The sequence below is a fragment of the Cervus canadensis genome, chromosome 5 (genome assembly GCF_019320065.1).
Source record: "Cervus canadensis isolate Bull #8, Minnesota chromosome 5, ASM1932006v1, whole genome shotgun sequence".
Lineage (NCBI taxonomy): Eukaryota > Metazoa > Chordata > Mammalia > Artiodactyla > Cervidae > Cervus > Cervus canadensis.
The window spans coordinates 57,833,239-57,857,154 of NC_057390.1; the positions used below are offsets into that span (position 1 = coordinate 57,833,239).

General features: G+C 36.4%; 1 protein-coding gene across 7 annotated transcripts in view; it reads left to right on the forward strand.

Annotated features, from left to right (window-relative positions):
- EHBP1 (EH domain binding protein 1) overlaps positions 1–23,916 on the forward strand; it is a 427,094-nt gene that overhangs the window by 105,230 nt on the left and 297,948 nt on the right. The window lies entirely within an intron of this gene.

Here is a 23,916-nt window from a genome sequence, read left to right on the forward strand (position 1 = left end):
AACTTTGAGGGCATATGTGAAAATCACCCCAAAATTAATAAAGTTAGAAGAGAGCTACTTTGAGGTTATGTAAGTATCCTGTTTCTCTTTAAAATTTCAATCACTAATTTTCAGTTCATTAGTCAGTTTTGCCTGTGGTACTTATTTAGTGTTCTAATGCTGATTTTCTATTTCCCTTATTCTTCTTTTATTATTTGGAGTTCTTTTGTAGAACAGAGTTGACCTTTTCTGTTGTTTATTCAGTTATGTATTTATATCAGTTTGGACTTGTAGATATTTATAAAATAACCTTTTGATATTGTAACTGCCTTTGGTACTAAGGTTCTGGTAGGGGGTATATGGTTGGAGCTTTTTTTTTTTTTAAAGAAATCTTTATTTTGAAATAATTTTAGAATAGCAGTAAAGTTGCAAAAATAGTACAGAGAATTAATTCCTGTATGCCTTTCACCCATATTCCCCAAATGGCAACATTTTATGTAGTGCTTTATCATTCTCTCTTGCTCTCTAATGTCATTTTTTCACCTTAACATTAACCTTGATACCCCTTTACTTACAAGTGCTGAAGTGTGTGTTTCTTAAAAACAAGAATACTTTCTTGCTTAGCCAAGGTTCAGTTTACCAAATCAGGAAATTAAACATTGATAAAATACTATTACTTAATTTATGGACCTAATTCAATTTTCTCCAATTATCTCCACAATTCTGTTACAGCAAAAGAAGAATTTCCAGGGTTTGTATATTACATTTAGTTGTCATATCTCTTTACTCTCCTCTAATTTGATAGCATTCTTTAGTTTTTTGTTTTTCATGATCTTGATACTTTTGAAGATTTTGCTAAATTTGGTTTTGTCTGTTGTTTCCCATGATTAGGTTCAGACTATGAATATTTGGCAAGAATACCAAAGTGATGCTGTGTACTCACTGCATCATATCAGCATGTGATTGTGTGTATAAATATTCTGTTCTTTATCTAATTTTTAGTTTTAGCTTTCAGTGTGGTTACATTTGGGGCTTCCTAGTGGTAAAAAAACAACCTGCTAATGCAGGAAATGTAAGAGGCTTGGGTTTGATCCTTGGGTCAGGAAGATCCCTTGGAGGAGGGCATAGCAACCCACTTTAGTATTCTTGCCTGGAGAAGCCCATGGACAGAGGAGCCTAGAGGACTGTGGTCCATAAGGTCAAAAAAGAGTTGGACACAACTGAAGCGACTTAGCACGCACGCACACACATGGTTATATTTTAGTTTGAGACATAAATAAGTTCATCTGTTTTTATTTGTGCTTCACTTTAGAAAATCCCTCTGTCCTTATTAAAGTCATTAGCTGATTAATTAATGAGATTTTAAAAAAAGATTTATTAATTTAATGGCTGTGATGGGTCTTCATTGCTGCACTCAGACTTTCTCTAGTTGTGATGATCAGGGGGCTATTCTTGAGTTGCGGTGCAAGGGCTTCTCATTGTGGTGGCTTCTCTTGTTGTGAAGCACCAGTTCTAGGAACTCTGGCTTCAGTAGTTGCAGTACGCGAGCTCAGTAACTGTGACAAACAGGCTTAGTTGCTCTGAAGTATGTGGGATCTTCCCGGAAAAGGGATTGAATTGGTGTCACTTGCATTGCAAAGCGGATTCTTAACCATTGGACCATGAGAGAAGCCCCTAATTAATGAAATTTTTAAGTGGTTCCTCAAATAAGAACTTTTAAAAAATCACGTGATGTTGATTGGTCCCATTATTGGTGATGTTAACTTTGATCACTTGCTTAAAGAGTTGTCTGCCAAGTTTCTCCATTATAAAGTTACTGTTTTTTCTTTGTAGGAAGATACTTTGAGACTGCATAAATATCCTATTCCTAATCGGACTTTTATCCACTAATTTTAATGTTCAGTGTGATTATGTTTTTAATTCAAAACACAGGTGTATTTGTTTTTATTTGCATCCCCACTTTAGAAAAGCTTCCCCCATTCTTACTGAATTAATTAATGTATTAATTAAGGGAATTTAAATGTGTTTCCCCAAGTAAGAGCTGTTTTTAAATGAGTATATCTCCCTCATCCCGTCTATTCTGTTCCACTGCCTTGTCCTTTTTTTGCCCTTGTTCCACCCAGCCCCTGAATGTAGCTAGTTTCATTTTTCTGGCTTTCTTCTTATTTTTAAAAACAGATTTGTTGAGAGATAATTCACATACTGTACAATTCACCCTTTTGAAGTGCTCAATTCAATGGTTTTAGTGTATTCCTAGAGTTGTACAGCCATCATCACAATCTAATTTTAGAACCCTTTCATCACTTCCAAAAGAAACCCATACTCATTAGCAATCGCTCCCTATTCCTCTGGAATTCATCCCCTCCCCTCTTCCTCTTACACCTGCTATTGCCCTATCCCTGCATTCAGCACCCATTACTCTACTTTCTGTTTCTCCTAATTTGCCTGCTCCAGACATTTATGTAAATAGAATCATACTCTATGGTCTTTCTTTCAGTTAATATAATGATTTCAGGATTCATCCATGTGTAGTGTGTATCAATATGTGGCATTACTGAATCATATTCTATTGTATGAATATACTGCATTTTATTTATTCTAAGTGGCATTGGGTTTTTACACTTTTTGGCTATTATTTGTAATGTTGATATGAACATTTTTGTCCTGGGTTTATGCCTAGAAATGGAACTGGTAAATCATGTGGTAACTTTAACTGATGTTTTGCCATGATCTTTTCATGTATTTGCTGGCTATTTACACATATATGTTTGGAAAAATGTGTATTCTGATCCTTTGCCCGTTTTTAATTGGATTTTTTTCATCGTTTTAGCAGTGCAATGTAGGAGTATATATTTTAGATATTAGACACTTGTCAGATATGTAATTTGCAAATATTTTCTCTCATTCAATGAGTAGTCTTCACTTTCTTTTTTTAAATTGTGGTATAGTTGATTTCCAATATTATGTTAGTTTCAGGTGATATAACAAAGTGATTCAGTTACATACACACACATAGAGATATATATTCTGCTTGGGATTGCATTGAACCTATAGATCAAGTAAGGAAGAACTGATAACTTGGCAATATTGTATCTTCTAATCTATGTACAAGGTATTTCTCCATTTATGTAGATTTTTGAAAATTTTTCTTAAGAGTTTTTACCTTTTAAGCGCTGGTTTTCTGGTTCCCACAACTTTTGCTAAGTTGTATTTTCATTTTCACTTGTTCAGCATTTTAAAATTTCTCTTGAGACTCCTTTGACCCATGTGGTGTTTAGAAGTTCATTATTTGACCTCCTAGTATTTCTAGCTATCTGTTGTTGATTTCTAATTCCATTCTGTTGTGTAAGAGAGCATACTTTGTATAATTTAAATTTTAAAAACTTTGTTAAGATGTATTTTATGGCCCAGAACTTGTTCCATCTTGGTGAATGTTACATGTGAGTTTGAGAAGAATGTGTGTTTCTGCTCTGGTTGGATGAAGTACTCTATAGATGGTGCTCTTCAGTTCAACTATGTCCTTACTGGATTTTTTGCCAGCTGGATCTTTTAATTCCTGATAGAGGGGTATGGAAGTCTTTAGCTACAATAGTAAATTCATCCAGTTCTCTTTACAATTCTATCAGTTTTTGCCTCATATATTTTGATGCTCTGCTGTTAGGCTCATACGAAGTAGGCAATGTTATGTCTTCTTAGAGAACTGACCCCTTTATCATTATGTAATGTCCATCTTTATCTCTGGTAATATTCCTTGCTGTAAAGTCTGCTTTGTCTGAAATTACTATAGCTACTCCAGCTTTTTTTGATTAGTGTTAGTGGCATAATCTCTTCCATTCCTTCACTTTTAATCTGTGTGTCTTTATATTAAAAGTTGGTTTATTTTAAACAACATTTATTTAGTAGACTCTAGTTTAGTTGTATCATTTTTTAATCCATTCTAAAAGTCTGTTTAATTAGTTTATTTAAACCATGTGAAAATGATTGCTGATACAGTTGGATTAATTTCTACCATATTTGTTACTGTTTTCTATTCTCTGCTCTATTCTGTTTCCATTTTGTCTTCCACTCTTTTTCTGCCTCTGTTTGCTTCTTTTCCTTCTTCAGTTGTAACTGAGCATTTTATATGATTCTACTGTTTGTCCTCTCCTAGAATATACATTTTATTTCTTTGAAAAAATGATTTGATTGATTGATTGATTTTTGGTTGCACTGGGTCTCTGTTGTTGCATGCAGGCTTTCTCTAGTTGTGGCAAGCCGGGGCTACTCTTCATTGCTGCGCTCGGACTTCTCATTGAGGTGGCGTCTCTTGTTGCAGATCACAGGCACTAGTGCGTGGGCTTCATTAGTTGTGGTTCATGGGCTTAGTTGCTCTGCTTTGTGTGGAATCTACACAGACCACCGATAGAAAGTGTGTCCCTTACATTGGCAGGCAGATTCTTATCCACTGCACCACCAGGAAAGTCCTCAGTTCTATTTAAAAGAAAAAAAATTTTTTTAAGTCATTGCCCTTAACGATGCAGTATACATTTACAACTAATCCAGGTCCTCTTTCAAATAACACTCTACCATTTCACTGATATTACAAGTATCTTTTAACAGAATATACCTAGTTCCTCCCTCCTGTCCTTCTAATGTTGCTGTCATTCATTTCAGTTATCTATAGGCTCTAATCATCAAATGCAGCATTGGTATTATTATTTTGAATAAACTGTTCTATGCTAGATCAATTAAGAATTATTAATTAAGAAAAATGAAAAATTTTACTTTGCCTTCATTTTTCTTTCTCTGGTACTTTTCCTTTTTTATTTCTTAAAAAATGTTTTTTTAAGTGGAGGACAGTTGCTTTACAATGTTGTGTTGGTTTTGCTGTACAGTTCTAATCAGCCATAATTATGTGTGTGTGTGTGTGTATCCTCTTCTTTCTTTATGTAGATCTGAGTTTCTGACTTTTGACTTATATAATTTTCCTTCTCCCTGAGGACTTTTTAACCATTTCTTTGCAAGAGGTGTCTAATGGTGTTGGATGCACTCGACTTTTGTTAGTCTGAGAGTCTTTATTTCTCCTTCACTCTTAAAGGATAATTTGTTTAGATACAGAATTCTAGGTTGTATTCCACCCCACCACACACAAACACTCAGCACTTTCCTTTATTCCACTCTCTTACTTGCATGATTTCTGAAAAGAAGTTCAATGTAATCCTTATCCTTCTTCCTCTGTAGAAAAGTGTTTTTTCCTCTAGCTTTCTTTAAAACTTTATCTTTGATTATATGCAGTGGAAATACGATATGCTTAAACATAGGCTTTGAAATATCATTTTGCTTGGTGTTCTCTGAGCTTCTGGATCTGGTGCTTGGTATCTACCATTAATTTTGTGAAATTCTCTGTCATACTGCTTCAAATATTCCTTCTGTTTATTTCTCTTTTTCTTTTCCATTATACCCTTTGTAATTGACCCACAGTTCTTGGATATTTTGTTCTTTCTTGTGCTTGTTTTTTTCTATTTCCATTTTAGTTTTGGAAGTTTCTACTGACATTTCTTCAAGTTCACTGATTGTTCCCTTGACTGTGTCCAATCTACTGATGAGCCTGTCAAAGCCATTCTTCATTTCTGTTACAGTATTTTGATGTCTAGTGTTTCCTTTTGATTCTTAGAATGTCCATCTTTCTGCTTTATTACACATCGGCTTTTGTATGTTGCCTGCTTTTTCCATTAGCCACCTTAGCATATTCATTGTAATTGTTTTAAATTCCTGGTCTGAAATTCCAACATTTCTGCCCTATCTGAGCCTGGTTCTACTGCTTGCTTTGTCTCTTCCAACTGTGCTTTTGGTGATTTAGCATGCTTTGTAATTTTATTGTTTAAAGCTGGTCATGATGTACTGAATGAATGGAACCGAGGCAAATAAGCCTTTAGAGTAAGGATTTATTTGGATAGGAGTGGGCTTCCTTAGTGGCTCAGATGGTAAAGAATCTGCCTGCAATACAGAAGATATGAGTTCGATCCCTGGGTTGGGAAGATCCCCTGGAGAAGGGAATGGCTACCCACTTCAGTATTCTTGCCTGGAGAATTCCATGGACAGAGGAGCCTGGTGGGCTACAGTGCATGGGGCCATACAGAGTCAGACACAACTGAGCGACTTTCACTTGAGGCTGTGTTTATTGTTTGTTGTAGCTAAAATTTCCTCTGTGTACCTTTTTTTTAAAATATTCTTTTTTTGTCTTGGGATTTCCCAAATATTTAAACATTATGTATTATAGAAACACATAAAGATGATTATCTTAATGATAATTTCTATATATCCAACACTTACTGTGTACTAGATTAGATACTGTGGTGTGTGTTTTGCCATTTAATCCTTACAGTGACTTTATGAGGGAAGGCATTGTTCTCATTTTCTAGAGGAAGAAATTTAGGCATAGGAAGATTAAGTAATTTTCTCAACATATGCAGCTTACTAATGGGGCTTTGAATTGAGATTTAAATTTATAAATCTCAGACCCATAAAGCAGCCTGACTTTAGAGCCTGCTATGTTTGTATGTAATGAGCTTACTGAAGTTTTCTGAGTTCTTAAATGAATTGGTTTGTCTTATTTTAATTTTACCAGGAAATATTTGATAAGTGTCAAGGTCATGGTATTGGGCTTAATAGTTTATTATTGTTATTTTTTGGCTTTAACACAAGGCTTGCAGAATCTTAGCTCCTCCACGACGGGTTGAACCCAGATGCCGGCAGTGAAAGTGCCAAGTTCTAACCACTGAACTGCCAGGGAATTCCTGATAGCTTACTTTTAATGGTTAATAGTATGTCCTGAATTTCCAGTACAGCCATAGGAGTTTACTATTAATAATAAGAGAAAATGACATATAGTTTATTTTGCAAAAAAGATTATTTAAAAAGTTCACCATAATAATTAAAATACATTAATTCTACTAAATTAGGATTGATAAATAAATTCTCAATAAGTTGTCTAGAAAATATGGATTTCTGTAAATCAAGGATATCTGCATTTTATTAATTTAGAATTATTTTTGAAATGATTTTCTCATTTCAGGTTTATGGAATATATGTAGCAGGCAAGAACAGCTATAATCATAAGATTATATGTATACACATTTAAGGAAATATTATTTGTACATCCTCCCTAAATACCATCTTTATCTTATTTTTCTCATACATACAATTTCTTAGTTGTATAAAAATACTTCCAGTTTTTATTTTGTATTTTTACCCCTTTCCCTCTTTTCTTCCAGTGTGCATGAATGTTTATTTAATATCTACTGGTTATTTCAGATACTTTTTTTCTTGGCAGACTTTAGAAAATGTGTTAATTACTGTTTGGTAAAAGTGATTTTTATATAGTATTGTTTAAGATACTGTAATTTAACTTGCCCTTTAAATTTTTTCCCTTGATGATAAATGTATGTTGAATGACTTAAATACTATTGAGAATCTTTATTTTATCTTTAAAAAAAAAAATCTTCACTTTTTCTCCTGAGAAATGTTTCTTGTCTCTTCTGCTTAGTTGAGTGGTTCACTTCGCTGTCCTATGAACATGCCTATTTATTCAAATCTCTTCTTGATTAAGTGTTTAGTATTACTCTGCATCTCTGCCTAGTACCCTGTTCAACTCTTCCTTGAAGGATTAGCAGAATTCTTAAAGCCTTCCATAATTCTTACTGTTAATGATCTCTTTTTTGTTCCTCTGACAACTTTAAACCTTGATGGTCAATAATACTACTAAGAATAGTTTTTAAAAAAAAAGCTGAAAATACATGCTTATTATGTACCAGACATTTTGCCAAGTGTTTTCCTTGAATGTTTCATTTAGTGCTCATATTAATTCTGCAAAGTCAGTACTGTTATCTTCAAACGACAGAGAAGGGTGACTTGGGCTTTGTGAGGTTAATATTTGCCCAAAGTCATAGTTATTGGAGCCATGATTCAGGTTAGATCTATCTGATTGCAGAGTCTATACTCAACTACTTTGCTAGCATTTAAATATTTAGCTTCTTTTTTTGTTCTTTTTTCCCCTCATTCTCATACTTAATTTTTGTTCTTACTGAATTGTAAAATCATTGAGAGTAACACCTTATTTCTAATATGAGCCAAAAATGCATGCTAAGTTTCTGAGTAGCACCAGAATATCTTATAGGATGTTCAGTAATGATTACATGTATATATAATAATTTTAATGGTTTCTTTTAAAATTAGTTCATTTATTCATCTGCATTGGATCTAAGTTGAGGCACGAAGGATCTTTGTTGTCATGTGGGATCTTTTGTTGCGGCACATGGACTCTGTAGTTGTGGCATGCAGGCTTTGTTGCTCCACAGCATGTGGGATCTTAGTTTCCTGACCAGGAATTGAAACTCTGTCCCCTGCTTTGCAAGGTGGATTCTTAACCAGTGGATCACCAGGGAAGGCCCTAATTTTAATGCTTTCTAAATATGTATGAAAATATTTTATGATAGTTATTTCTAAGCTGAAACCATCCTGAGGAGGTACGGGTCAGCAGTAGACTGCTGCAGGGGCAGGGGTTCTGGGTGCAGTAGACCTGGGTATGGTATAAGCCCTCTTGGAGGAGATCGCCATTAACCTCACCACAGAGCCACCAGAACTTACACAGGACTGGGAAAACAGACAGAACAAACAAACAGAACCTTGTATGCACCAGGACCTAGGAGAAAGGAGCAGTGACCCCACAAGAGACTGACCCAGACTTGCCCAGGACTGTCCAGGAGTCTTCAGAGGAGGTGTGGGTCAGCGGTGGCCTGCTGCAGGGTTGGGGGCATTGAGTGTAGGAGTACATGGGACCTTTTGAAGGAAGTTGCCATTATCTTCATTACCTCCACCATAGTTTGGCCTCAGGTCAAATAACAGGCAGGGAACACAGCCCCGCCCTTCAACAGAAAATTGGATTAAGGACTTACTGAGCATGGCCCTGCCCATCAGAATAAGACCCAGTTTCCCCCTCAGTCAGTCTTTCCCATCAGGAAACTACCATAAGCCTCTTATCCTTCTCCATCACAGGGCAGCCAGACTGAAAACCACAATCACAGAAAACTAACCAATCTGATCACATGGACCACAACCTTGTCTAACTCAGTGAAACTGTGAGCCATGCCCTGTAGGGCCACCCAAGATGGACAGGTCCTGGTGGATAGTTCTGACAAAATGAGGTCCACTGGAGAATGGAATGGTAAACCACTTTAGTATTCTTGCCTTGAGAACCCCATGAACGGTATGAAAAGGCGAAAAGATAGGACACTGAAAGATGAACTCCCCAGGTTGGTAGGTGCCCAATATGCTACTAGAGATCAGTGGAGAAATAATTCCAGAAAGAATGAAAGGACAGAGCCAAAGCAAAAATAACACCCAGTTGTGGATGTGATTGGTGATGGAAACAAAGTCCAGTGCTATAAAGGGCAATATTGCATAGGAACCTGGAATGTTAGGTCAGTGATCAAGGCAAATTGAAAGTGGTCAAACAGGAGATGGCAAAGCAGAAAAGGAAAGATATACCCATTTGAATGCAGAGTTCCAGAGAATAAAAGGAGAGATAAGAAAGCCTGCCTCAGTGATAAATGCAAGGAAATAGAGGAAAACAGTAGAATGGTAAAGACTAGAGATCTCTTCAGGAAAATTAGAGATACCAAGGGAACTTTTCATGCAAAAATGGGCACAATAAAGGACAGAAATGGTATGGATCTAACAGAAGCAGAAGATATTAAGAAGAGGTGGCAAGAATACCCAGAAGAACCATACAAAAAAGATCTTCAGGACCCAGATAATCATGATGGTGTGATCACTCACCTAGAGCCAGACATCCTGGAATGAGAAGTTAAGTGGTCCTTAGAAAGCATCACTACGAACAAAGCTAGTGAAGGTGTTGGAATTCCAGTTGAGCTATTTCAAATCCTAAAAGATGATGCCCTGAAAGTGCTGCACTCAATATGCCAGCAAATTTGGAAAACTCAGCAGTGGCCACAGGACTGGAAAAGGTCCATTTTCATTCCAATCCCAAAGAAAGGCAATGCCAAAGAATGTTCAAACTACTGCACAATTGCACTCATCTCACACACTAGCAAAGTAATGCTCAAAGTTCTCCAAGCCAGGCTTCAGCAATACATGAACCATGAACTTCCAGATGTTCAAGCTGGATTTAGAAAAGGCAGAGGAACCAGAGATTAAATTACAAACATCTGTTGGATCATCAAAAAAGCAAGAGAGTTCCAGAAAAACATCTACTGCTTTATTGACTATGCCAAAGCCTTTGAATGTGTTTAGTTCAGTTCAGTTGCTCAGTTGTGTCTGACTCTTTGCGACCCCATGGACTGCATCACACCAGGCCCCCCGTCCATCACCAACTCCTGGAGTTTACTCAAACTCATATCCATTGAGTTAGTGATGCCATCTAACCATCTCATCCTCTGTCGTCCCCTTCTCCTCCTGCCTTCAATCTTTCCCAACCTCAGGATCTTTTCCAGTGAGTCAGCTCTTCACATCAGGTGGACAAAGTATTGGCATTTCAGCTTCAGCATCAGTCCTTCCAGTGAATATTCTGTACTGATCTCCTTTAGGATGGACTGGTTGGATCTCCTTGCAGTCCAAGGGACTCTCATGTCTTCTCCAACACCACAGTTCAAAAGCATCAGTTCTTTGGCGCTCAGCTTTCTTTCTTTATAGGCCAATTCTCACATACATTCATGACTACAGGAAAAACCATAACTTTGACTAGACGGACTTTTGTTGACAAAGTTATGTCTCTGTTTTTTAATAAGCTGTCTAGGTTGGTCATAGCTTTTCTTCCAAGGAGCAAGTAAGTGTGTTTTAATTTCATGGCTGCAGTCACTGTCTGCAGTGATTTTGAAGCCCCCCCCAAAAAAAGTCGGCCACTGTTTCCATTATTTCCCCATCTATTTGCCATGAAGTGATAGGACCAGATGCCATGATCTTCGTTTTCTGAATGTTGAGCGTTAAGCCAACTTTTTCACTCTGTTTCACTTTCATCAAGATGCTCTTTAGTTCTTCTTCACTTTCTGCCATAAGGGTGGTGTCATCTGCATATCTGAGGTTATTGATATTTCTCCCAGCAATCTTAATTCCAGTTTGTGCTTCATCCAGCCTGAAATTTCGCATGGTGTACTCTGCATATAAGTTAAATAAGCAGGGTGACAATATACAGCCTTGATGTACGATCTAAATAAAATCCCTTACGATTATACAGTGGAAGTGACAAATAGATTCAAGGGCTTAGATCTGATTGAAAGAGTGCCTGAAGAACTATGGATGGAGGTTCATGACATAGTACAGGAGGCAGTGATCAAGATCATCCCCAAGAAAAAGAATTGCAAAATGGCAAAATGGTTTTCTGAGGAGGCCTTACAAATAGCTATAAAAAGAAGTGAAAGGCAAAGGAGAAAAGGCAAGATATACCCACTTGAATGCAGAGTTCCAGAGAATGGCAAGGAGAGATAAGAAAGCCTTCCTCAGTGATCAATGCAAAGAAATAGAGGAAAACAATAGAATGGAAAGACTAGAGATCTCTTCAGGAAAATTAGAGATACCAAGGGAACATTTCATGCAGAGATGGAACACTGGCGTACATGTGTCTATTTTAATTTTGGTTTCCTCAGAATATGTGCCTATTAGTGGGATTGCTGGATCATATGATGTTTTTATTCCCAGTTTTTTAAGGAATCTCCCTACTGTCTTCCATAGTGGCTCTATCAACTTACATTTCCACCAACACTACAAGAGCGTTCTCTTTTCTCCACACCCTCTCTAGCATTTATTGTTTGTTGACTTTGATGATGGCCATTCTGACTAGTGTGAGGTGATATTTCATTGTAGTTTTGATTTGCATTTCTCTAATATTAGCGATGTTGAGCATCTTTTCATGTATTTGTTAGCCATCTATATGCCTTTGGAGAAAGGTCTGTTTAGGTCTTTTCCCCGTTTTTTGATTGGGTTGTTTGTTTTTCTGGTATTGACTTGTATGAGCTGTTTGTATATTTTGGAAATTAATCTTTGTCAGTTGTTTCATTTGCTATTATTTTCTCCCATTCTGATGGTTGTTTTTCACCATGTTTATAGTTTTCTTTGCTGTGCAAATGCTTTTAAGTTTAATTAGGTCCCACTTGTTTATTTTTGTTTTTATTTCCATTCCTCTAGGAGGTGGGTCATAGAGAATCTTGCTGTGATTTATGTCATAGAGTGTTCTGCCTATGTTTTCCTCTAAGAGTTTTATAGTTTTTGGTCTTACATTTAGGTCTGCAGTCCATTTTGAGTTTATCTTTGTGTACAGTGCTCTGATTTCATTCTTTTACATGTGCCTGTCCAATTTCTCCAGCACTACTTATTGAAGAGGCTGTCTTTTCTCCATTGTATATTCTTGGCTTGTTTGTCAAAAATAAGGTATCCATAGGTGCATCTCACTCTTATTAATTCATTTTTCTCTTCAAGTGATATAGCAATATGTCTCTCTATGTCCAAATGCTGTTTGATTCCGAGTGAAAGTTATATATTTGGTATTGTAGGCCCTGGCTATTTGTTTTCTATTTACAAAATAACTCTTAGCCAAACACAAAATACTTACTTTTAATAACATATAATGTGCAGAGTACAAATCTTGAAAATGTAAAAATGATGATATAGAGGTAGAGGCTGGAATATCAGCAATTGGAAAAGAAGAAATACTGGGGCACACAAGCACACACATTTTAGTAAAAAGACAGTAGATGATCCAAGAAATGAGATTTATACTTTTTTATTTAGTGTTTCCTATATTTTTTATTCTTATGTGCATGATTTTACAAGAATGAAAATATATTTAAATGATTCTGTATAGCACCTTAGAAGGACATAACAACTTAAGGCAAATCATATAGTGAAAAGCGTGGACACACACTTGTGTATAGTAGGCTTTCAGTTAGATATGTGTTATAGTGAGAGTGTGGGTTACTTTTAGAAAATGAAGGAAAGGAATTGATGCATTATTATGAAAATACATGTATTTTAAACATTTGTAAAATAAAAGATAACACAAATATAGGCAATAAACAGTCTCAAAAGTAGTTTACAAATTCATATAATAGACTCGTCTGCAATGCAGGAGACCTGGGTTCAATTCCTGGGATGGGAAGATCCCCTGGAGAAGGAAATGGCAGCCCTCACCAGTATTCTTGCCTGGAGAATCCCATGGACAGAGGAGCCTGGCGGGCTACAATCCATGGGGTCGCAAGAGTCAGACATAACTTAGCTACTTTACCACCACCACCACTATAATAGACTCACTATTTCAGAATCTGTAGATACAGGAAATAAAATACAGTTCTTTATTTCCCAACTTAGAGGTTAACTGTGCATCATAAATGACCTGGAAATGTTGGAAAATTGGTCATAAGTGTGCCAGTTTTAAACACTAAACGTCTTTATAAAGTCTTTTACTTATACTATATATACTATATGTATAGTATATATATATATTATATACTCTCAGAAAGCATTGTAAAAACTACATTTCCATGTGAATTTTAGAATTAGCTTGTAATTTTATTAAAAAGCAAAGCTCATAAGAATATTATTTGGAATTGCATTGAATCTGTGTATAAATTTGGGGAAGACTGACATCTTAATACTGAGTCTTCAGATCCAGGAACAAGGTTTATCTCTCCATTTATTTAGGTCTTACTTAATTTCTCTAAACTGTGCTTTGTAATTTTCAGTCTATAGGTCTTTTTTCACATCTTTTGTTAGGTTTATCCCTAGGTAATTTTTTTTATATTGTAGTAATATTTTAAAAATTCCTGTTTCTGATTTTTCACTTCTAATATATGGGGACAGAATTGATATTTGTTCATCTGTCTTGTATTTTGCAGGTTTGCTAAACTCCTTTATTAGTTCTGGTGTTTTTGTTTTTTTTGCTGTTGTTTTTTAATAGATTCCACTGGGTCTTCTTCATAAATTATCATAGCATCCAAATAAAGAGATTTTAACTTCTTCCTTGCTAATTTGGATGTCTTTTATTTCTTCTTTTACCTGATTGCACTGATTAGTCTTTCTTTACAACATAGAAGAGAAATGATAAGAGTGGAAAACCCTTTCATCCTCCTGATCTTAGGGGGAATGTATTACATCTTTCACCAGTTGTATGATGTCAGCTATAGGTTTTTTGGTAGATGCTCTTTAGTAGGATGAGGAGGTTCTCTTCTGTTCCTTATTTGCTGAGAGTGTTCATCAGAAAAGGATTTTGGATCTTATCAAATGCTTTTTGTAAATATCTATTGAAATTATCATACTGTTTTTCTTTTTTAGTTTGCTAACATAGTAAATTGCATATTTTTTTTATAATGTTAAGGCAACCCTACATTCCTAGAATAAACCTAACTTTGTGATATCCCTCTGTGTGTGTATGCTAAGTCACTTCAGTCATGTCCAGCTCTGTGCCACCCTGTGGACTGTAGCCTGCCAGGCTCCTCTGTCCATGGAATTCTCCAGGCAAGAATACTGGAGTGGATTGCCATGCCCTTGTCCAAGGGATCTTCCTAACCCAGGGATCGAACCCATGTCTCTTACATCTCCTGCCTTGGCAGGTGGGTTCTTTACCACTAGCACCCCCGGGAGGCCCATTATCCCTTTAATATTTTGTTAGATTAAATTTGCTACAATTTTGTTTAGTATTTTACATCTGTGTTCATGATGGATATTTTTCTGTAGTGTTTTGCTTTTGTTTTCTTATAAAAGCCTTAGCCTGATTTTTGTATCAGGATAATGCTGGCCTCATTGAATGAGTTGGAAAGTATTTTTTCTTGTTCAGTTTTCCAGAAGAGTTTGTGTGGAATTGGTATTATTTTTCTTTTAAATGTTTGTTGGAGTCATCAGTGAAGCCATCTGGTGTGGAGATTTCTTTGTAGGAAGGCTTTAAACTTCAAAATTAATTTTTTTAATGGATAGAGAACTATTCACATGTATTTTTTTTCTTGAGCGAACGTAGTTTGTGTGTTTTAGGAAGTTGTCTATTTTATCTGTTGTCAAATGTACTGACATAAAAATGTTCTTAACATTTATTACCTTTTAGTGTCTGTGATTATGTTACCTCTCTCATTCTGGATATTATTAATTTGTGTCATGTCTTTTTCCTGACCTTTCTAACAGTTTATCAATTTTATTTATTTTTTGAAAGAACCTGCTTTTGGTTTCTTTGGTAAGAACCTGCTTTTGGTCTCTTTCTCTATATTTCCATTGCTTTTCATTGATCTTCTCTTTCATCTTTATTATTTCTTCTCTTCTGTCTACTCTGTGCTAATTTGCTCTTCTCATTCTAGTTCTTTAAGATAGAATATGATTTCATATTTTAAGGTGAAATTTAAGACCAATCCACAGCTCAGAGGGATGAACTTGGACAGGAAATATAAATTTGGTTTAGTCATTGTTGCTATGGTCATCGATAAGGTTGCTAACAGAGATAGGCTTGAGGGAGAAGAGACAGAATCTGAAACTAATTTTTCCTTTAATGGCTGTAAAAGATACCTAACATAACGTTGTGTAATTTTAATCACTTTAACTGATTCAGTTAAAGTTCAGAGGTGTTAAGTACATCCATATTGTTGTGCAGCCATCTTTGCTATCCATCTCAAGAACTTTTTCATCCTTCCAAACTGAAATTTGTCATTAGACAATAATTCCGTATTCTGTTTTCCTCCATCCCTTGCAACCATCATTCTACTTTCTGTCTCTATGAATTTGACCACTCTAGATACATAAGTGAAATCATGTAATCTTTTTGTGTCTGGCTTCTTTCATTTAAAATAATGTCTTCAAGATTCTTCCAAAAAAAAAAAAAAAAAGATTTTTCCATGTTGTAGCATGTGTCAGAATTTCATTCCTTTTAAAGGCTGAATGATATTCTACTGTATGTATATAGTTTATTTTGTTTATCATTCTTCCATTGATGGACATTTGAGTTGTTTTCACATTTTGGTTATTATGAGTAATGCTGCTGTGAACTTGATATTTAACTTTTTGAGGATCCACCAAATTGTTTTCCACAATGACTGCATCATTTTACATTGTGACCAGCAGTGCACATAGGTTCCAGTTTTTCCATGTCCTTACTAACACACATATATATGGGAATAAAGAAAATATATGTATATAAACAGTAACCATCCTTATGAGTGTGAAGTGGTATCTCGTTTTGGTTTTGGTTTTTATTTCCCTAGTGATCAATGATGTTGTGCATTTTTTTCAAGTGCTCATTGGCCACCTGTATATCTTCTTTGGAGAAATGTCTAGTCAAGTTCTTTGCCCATTTTTCATTTTGGGGTGTGTGTGTGTGTGTGTGTACGTATGTGTGTGTCTGTTGTAGTTGTTGAGTTGTAGGAGTTCTTTATTTATTTTGGCTATTAATTCCATAAGAGATATATGATTTGCAAGTATTTTCTCCATTTTATAAGCTGCTTTTTCACTGTTTATAGTGTCTTTTCGTATACAAAAGTTCTTAGTTTTAATCAAGTCCAACTTTTTTTGTCATATCTAAGAAAACACTGCCAAACCTAGCATCATGAAGCTTTTGTTCTCTGTTTTCCTCTAAGAATTTTATAGTTTTTGCTTTTAGGTTTAGATTTTTGATTTGCTTTAACTTTTCTTTGTGGTATAAGGTAAGAATATGACCAATTTTGGAAGACTTCCCACAACATTGCCTGGCCAGATAGAGGAAGGATAAGCCTGCAAACAGGGAAAAATGAACACATATCAGTGTTGCTGAGACATCAAATTTGTAGCCATGAAATTAAAAGACGCTCACTCCTTGGAAGAAGACCAACCTAGACAGCATGTTAAAAAGCAGAGACATTACTTTGCCAGCAAAGGTCTGTCTAGTCAAGGCTATGGTTTATCCAGTAGTCATGTATGGATGTGAGAATTGGACTCTAAAGAAAGCCGAGCGCTGAAGAATTGATGCTTTTGAACTGTGGTGTTGGGGAAGACTCTTGAGAGTCCCTTGGACTGCAAGGAGATCCAGCCAGTCCATCCTAAAGGAAATTAGTCCTGAATATTCATTGGAAGGACTGATATTGAAGCTGAAACTCCAGTCCTTTGGCCACCTGGTGCAAAGAGCTGATTCATTTGACAAGACCCTGATGCTGGGAAAGGTTCAAGGCGGGAGGAGAAGGAGACAACAGAGAATGAGGTGGTTGGATGGTCTCACTGACTCAATGGACATGAGTTTGAGTAAATTCCAGGAGTTGGTGAGGGACAGGGAAGTCTGGCATGCTGCAGTCCATGGGGTTGCAAAGAGTCAGACATGACTGAGCGACTGAACTGAACTGGAGAGATCAAATAAGATGAGAATTCGCCCCCCCCCCCCAGTGCCCCCTCTCCCCCTGCAACTTATTACATTTAGAAACATGGAAGATACACAGGAGGAAAAGCACAGGCCATGAAAAATATACAAATGGCCAACAGACATATGAAAAGATGCTCAACATTAGTAATCATCACATAAATGCAAATCAAAACCACAAAAAAATCACCTTGCTACTGTCAGAATGGCTGTTATCAAGTCAGCAAATGGGACTTCCCTGGTGGTCCAGTAGCTGCGACTCCTCACTCCTAATGCAGAGTTCGATCGACCTGACCCCAGGTTCGGTCTCTGGTTAGGGAACTAGATCACATATGCTGCAACTAACACCCAGCACAGCCAAATAAAGAAATAAATAGTTTTTATAAAGTCACAAGTAACAAATGTTGGTGAGGATGTGGAGAAAAGGGAACCCTTATGCACTGTTGGTGGAAGGTAAAGAAAACAAGAATACCACTTTAAAAAGATTTATTCACCTGTGTGTTCATTGCAGCATTATTTACAAGAGCCATGATATGAAAGTAACCTAAGTGTCCATCAGTAGATGAGTGGATAAAGAAATGGTGACATGTGTGTCTGTCACATGTGTGTGTGTGAATATTAGTCATAAAAAGGAATGGCATCTTGCCATTTGTGACAACCTGGAGAGACCAAGAGAGTGTTATGCTAACTGAAAGTCAGAAAGAGAAATACAGATACCAAATGATTTCACCTGTGTGTGGAATTTAAAACACAAAACAAAACATGTTTTTGAAGCTCATCCATGTTATAATGTGTCAGTATGTTATTCATTTTTGTGGTCAAATAATAGTCCATGAGTATACATTTTGTTTATCTGTTCATCAGTTGATGGACATTTGAGTTTTTTCCATTTTTAGGGTATTATAGATAATGCTTCTATGAACAGTTACATACAATTTTAATATGTATACCTAGGAGTGAAATCACTGGATAACTCTATGTTTAACTTTTAAATTTTCGTTTATTTTTTTCTGTTTTTTAAAATTTAGTTGCTGTACAATATTATATGTTATATGTATACAACATAGTGATTCATAATATTTAAAGGTTATGCTCCATTTATAAGAGGAACTAAAGAGCCTCTTGAGGAAAGTGAAAGAGGAGAGTGAAAAAGCTGGCTTAAAACTCAACATTCAAAAAACTAAGGTCATGGCATCCAGTCCCATCACTTCGTGGCAAGAAGATGGGAAAACAATGGAAACAGTGACAGTCTTTACTTTCTTGGGCTTCAACATCACTGCAGATGGTGGGCTGCAGCTATGAAATTAAAAGATGCTTGCTCCTTGGCAGAAAAGCTAACAAACCTAGACAGCATATTAAAAGCAGAGATGTTACTTTGCCAACAAGGGTCTGTCTAGTCAAAGCTATGGTTTTGCCAGTCATCATGTATGGATGTGAGAGTTGGACCATAAAGAAAGTGGAGTGCCTAAGAATTGATGCTTTTGAACTGTGGTGTTGGAGAAGATTCTTGAGAGTCCCTTGGACTGTAAGGAAATCCAACCAGTCCATCCTAAAGGAAATCAGTCCTAAATATTCATTGGAAGGACTGATGCTGAAGCTCCAAACTTTGGCCACCTGATGTGAAGAGCTGACTCATTTGAAAAGACCCTGATGCTGGGAAAGATGGAAGGCCAGAGAAGGGGAGGACAGGCTGAGATGGTTAGATAGCATCACCAACTCCATGGACATGAGTTTGAGCAAGGTATGGGAGTTGGTGATGGACAGGGAAGCCTGGTGTGCTGCAGTCCATGGAGTCACAAGGAGTCAGACACGACTGAACTGAACTGACTGAATTCCATTTATAGTTACTCTAAATTATTGGCTATATTCTCTATGTTATATAGTATATCTTTGTAGCTTATTTTATACCTAATGGTTTGTACCTCTTGTTCTCTATCACTATATTGCCCCTCTCCCTTTCCTTCTCCCCACTAGCTGGTTCTTTGTATCTGTGAGTCTGCTCTTTTGTTATATTCACTAGTTTCTTGTGTTTTTTAGATTTCACATATAGATGGTATATAGATTCGTGTATAGATGCTGAAGCTGAAACTCCAATAGTTTGACCATGTAATGTGAAGAACTGACTCATTTGAAAAGACCCTCTTGCTGGGAAAGATTGAAGGCGGGAGGAGAAAAGGATGACAGAGAATGAGATGGTTGGATGACATCACCAACTCAGTGGACATGACTTTGAGTAAACTCTGGGAGTTGGTGTTGGACAGGGAGGCCTGGTGTGCTGCAGTCCATGGGGTCGCAAAGAGTCAGACACGACTGAGCGACTGAACTGATACTGATAGATGGTATCACATAGTATTTGTCTTTCTCTGACTTATTTCACTTTTTAGCATAACAGCCTCCGAATCCTACATGTTGCTGCAAATGGCAAAATTTTATTCTTTTTTATGGCTGAGTTGTATTGCATTGTATGTATGTGTATGTATATGTGTGTGCTAAGTCACTTCAGTCGTGTCTGACTCTGCGATCCCATGGACTGTAGCCTGCCAGGCTCCTTTGTCCATGGAATCCTCCAGGCAAGAATGCCAAAGTGGGTTGCCGTTTCCACCTCCAGAGTATCTTCCTGACCTAGGGATTGAACCTGGGTTTCCCGCATTGCAGGCAGTTTCTTGACTGATTGAGCCACCAGGGAAGCCCCTGTGTATGTATATATATACACATATTTGTGCTATCCATTCATCTATTGATGGAGATTTAGGTTTCTTCCATATATTGGCAATTGTAAATAATGCTGCTGTGAACATTGGGGTGCATGTATCTTTTTGAATTGGTGTTTTTTATTTTTTCTCCCAGATATATATCTAGGAGTGGAATTGCTATGTCATATTGTAATTTGGTTTTAGTTTTTTGAAGACTTCCATACTGTTTTCCACAGGTTGAACCAATTTACTTTCTCACCAGTGGTGTATAGGAGGGTTACCTTTTCTCCACATCCTTGCTAACATTCATTATTTGTGTTCTTTTTGATAATAGTCATTATTACAGGTGTGAGGTAATATTTCACTATGATTTTGATTTGCAGTTCCCTGATGATTAGTGAGCGATATTGAGCATCTTTTCATGTGCCAGTTGGCTATCTGCATTTCTTCTTTAGAAACATGTCCATTCAGTTCTTCTGTGCATTTTTTAATTTAAGCTTTTTTTATATTTAGTTATATGAGCTGTTTATATATGTTGGATACTAATCTGTTATCTGTCTTATCATTTGCAGATATCTTCTCCCATTCAGTAGGTTGTCTTTTTGGTTTCTCCATGGTTTCATTTGCTGTGCAAAAGCTTCTAAGTTTAATTAGGTCCCATTTATTTATTTTTGCTTTTGTGTTTCTTTGCTTTAGATGACTCCAAAAAATTATTGCCGTGATTTTTGTCAAAGAGTGTTCTGCCTATGTTTTCCTCTAGGAGTTTTATAGTATCTGATCTTAAAGTCTTGAATCTATTTTGAGTTTATTTTTGTATATGGTGTTACAAGAATGTTCTAATTTCGTTCTTTTACATGTAGCTGTCCGTTTTCCCCACCACCCCTTGTTGCAGAGACTGTCTTTTCTCCATTGTATGTTCTTGCCTGCTTTGTCATAGATTAACCGAGCTGAAGTATGTGCGTTCATTTCTGGGCTCTCTATCCTCTTCCATATGTTTAACTTTTTGAAGAACTGCCAATTTGTTTTGCACAGTAGCTCTACTATTTACAATCCCACCAGCAGTGTGTAAGGGTTTTGGTTTTATCTTATCTTGAAGATATGATAAAAACTTGTTATTGTCTATCTTTTTGATTACAGTCTTCTGATGGGTATGTCACGTGATATTTCATTGTTCAATAACATACTTTCAAGGTTTTCTTTTAACCTTTCTGATTTTAGACTTTATCTGCTAGCTTCTTCATATGGTAGGTGAGGATTTAGCTGTCTACCTCCTCTTCCCTGAAGCACACTTACCCTTCCCTTTCCCCATCCTTCCTGTTCTCCAGTCAGCTCTCAAAGAGCTAGATCAGATTCATTGTTATGACTTAGTATTGTTTGTGTTGAGCCATATGGTATTATGATTACATTTTGTTTCTTTTGCTTTTTATCATGTTAAAATTTAAAATTAAAAAATTAAATTTAAAATTATTATGTTAAAATTTAACATGATAATTTTTTTTTTTTTTTTGCCCTTTCCTCTCATGTATCTATCATTAAGTGTTAGTCCCACAGTCGTGTCCAACTCTTTGTGACCCCATGGACTGTAGCCCTCCAGGTTCATTTGTCCATGGAATTCTCCAAGAATACCTGAGTTGGTTGCCACTTCCTACTCCAGGGGATGTTCCCAACCCAGGGTTCAAACCTGGGTCTCCTAAATTGCAGGCAGATTCTTTACAATCTCAGCCACCAGGGAAGCCTCTGTATCTATAATTATTATTTCAAAAGTTTTCTGTCAGTCTATCAATATTCCTCTCAAAACACTCAAACATTGGTGACTCATCAGTTCCTTTTTCTCCTGGAGCCTTCCAATGTCCTGGCCCACTTTGGAATGGTGTCTTTCTAGGGCTGTAGCATAGATGACATCTTGCAACCTTTTCTCCTAGTCCTCTTGGGGAATTAGTCAGACTTTTAACCTTTGAAACGTGAAGGTGAAGTCGCTCAGTCGTGTCCAACTCTTTGCGACCCCATGGACTGCTCCCCATTGGGAGCCTACCAATTTTCCAGGCAAGAGTACTGGAGTGGGTTGCCATTTCCTTCTCCAGGGGATCTTCCCAACCCAGGGATCAAACCCGGGTCTCCCACATTGCAGGCAGACACTTTACCATCTGAGCCACCAGGGAAGCCCTTTTAACCTCTAGGTTGATCTAAATTTTTTGTCTTTTCTCTCCCACTTAACATCTCTGTTATTTTATTCTACATCTATAAGATTTCCTCAATTTTATCTTAACTCTTCAACTTTTACTTTGCTAAATGAAAAAGGAAAACATAATTTTCAGATTTCTTTACTATTCTTTAAATATTCCTTTTGTATTTTATATATTTCATGAGTACAGTATCTTTTATATTTCTAAGGGCTTTCATGGTAATGTCTTCTGTTTCTTTCAAGTTTCTTTTTTCTCTCTTTTAGCTCCTTGCCTTTTAGAAACTTTCTTCAGATGATCCTTTGTTTGTTCACATTTAAGAGGGAGTCTGTACAAAGCTATTTGAAAGCTCTGTGTATATACCTGGGATGATTTCCAACATTATCTGACAATTTGCTGAGAGGCACTGAACTAAGTACTTTATTTATGTTATCTTAACAGATCTTTACATTGGTCCTGTGAGGTTCTAATTTCATAGATGAGGAATGTCTTGAGGCTTAGATGGTACAACTCAAAGGAGGGATACCCAGATCTGTCTGCCTTCATATGATTTTTAAAAAGTCTATAGTATTCTGTTTCCCTGCCTCCCTTCCAATAAATGCTTTGTGAATACCAGGAAAACTCTTGAGAACCTTAAAGTCAAATAGAAACAAGACAGGCAAATGTGATCACCCAAACACAAAACTGCAGCAATTACAGAAGTGTGTTGAGAGGAGATGGTGAATATGATTATTTAGGAGGGTTGGGACCATTGTCTGAGTGATGTGCCCCTTTCCCCCCCCCCCCCACTAAGCTTTGTTTCAGAGAACCAGGTACATAACTTGGAAATATTAATGTTTATGTGAGTGACATGTGAGGCTTGTTTAAACAGGATGGAAAGAGAGAAGTAGTAAGTAACATGCTATATTAAAGGAAGCATCATAGATGATTTTATAAAACAAGAAAGTAGGAAGTATTATTTGGGAAGATTAGCATTACACATATGATACAGCAGTGAATGATTATAACGCTATTTTTCTCAAATATCTTGATATTAAAAATTATAAACCTCTTATCCTGTTGAATAGCACACAAAAATTATACATACACATTTGTGTGTTTTTTGGTGGCCTCTCAAAAAGTACACTTACCTCAAGTATGTCAGACTGCACTTCCTCAGTTTGATGGTACTGTTCCTAAATACTGATACTTAGGTTTTAGAATCCCTGTCAGCAGAAGTCTATATGTATCACCAGTTAAATATTTTTAATCATAAGCAATCAATCTGTGAAAATATTTTAAAGATGGTAGGAAGATGCAAAATATAATTTTTTAAAAATATTTTTGAGTGACAGATTTATATCTCTTATTGTTAGAACTGTCTTTTCATTTTTGCAGAAAAGAAATATATCCTGTGTATGGGTACTGGGTCTTATAGAATTTTTTTCCTATTGAATTAATTATTACAGCTTGCTAAATAACTCTTGTGAAGTAAGCATAAAGGAGTATAATTAACTGGAGCTACAGCAGTGATAGGACAATAGGAGGCAGATGTACCTACTGAAGGATAAAAATAATTACTTGCGAAATAGTTAAGTTAGAGTATTTCTGTGATAAGACAATTTTCCTCCTTTTGTTTAAATATTCGCAGCATTCCACCATGAAATGTTCAGTTATAGCTAAGAGCCCTTCCCCTAAAAGGGATAACCTTGTTATTTAGTGAAGTGCCTATTCATAG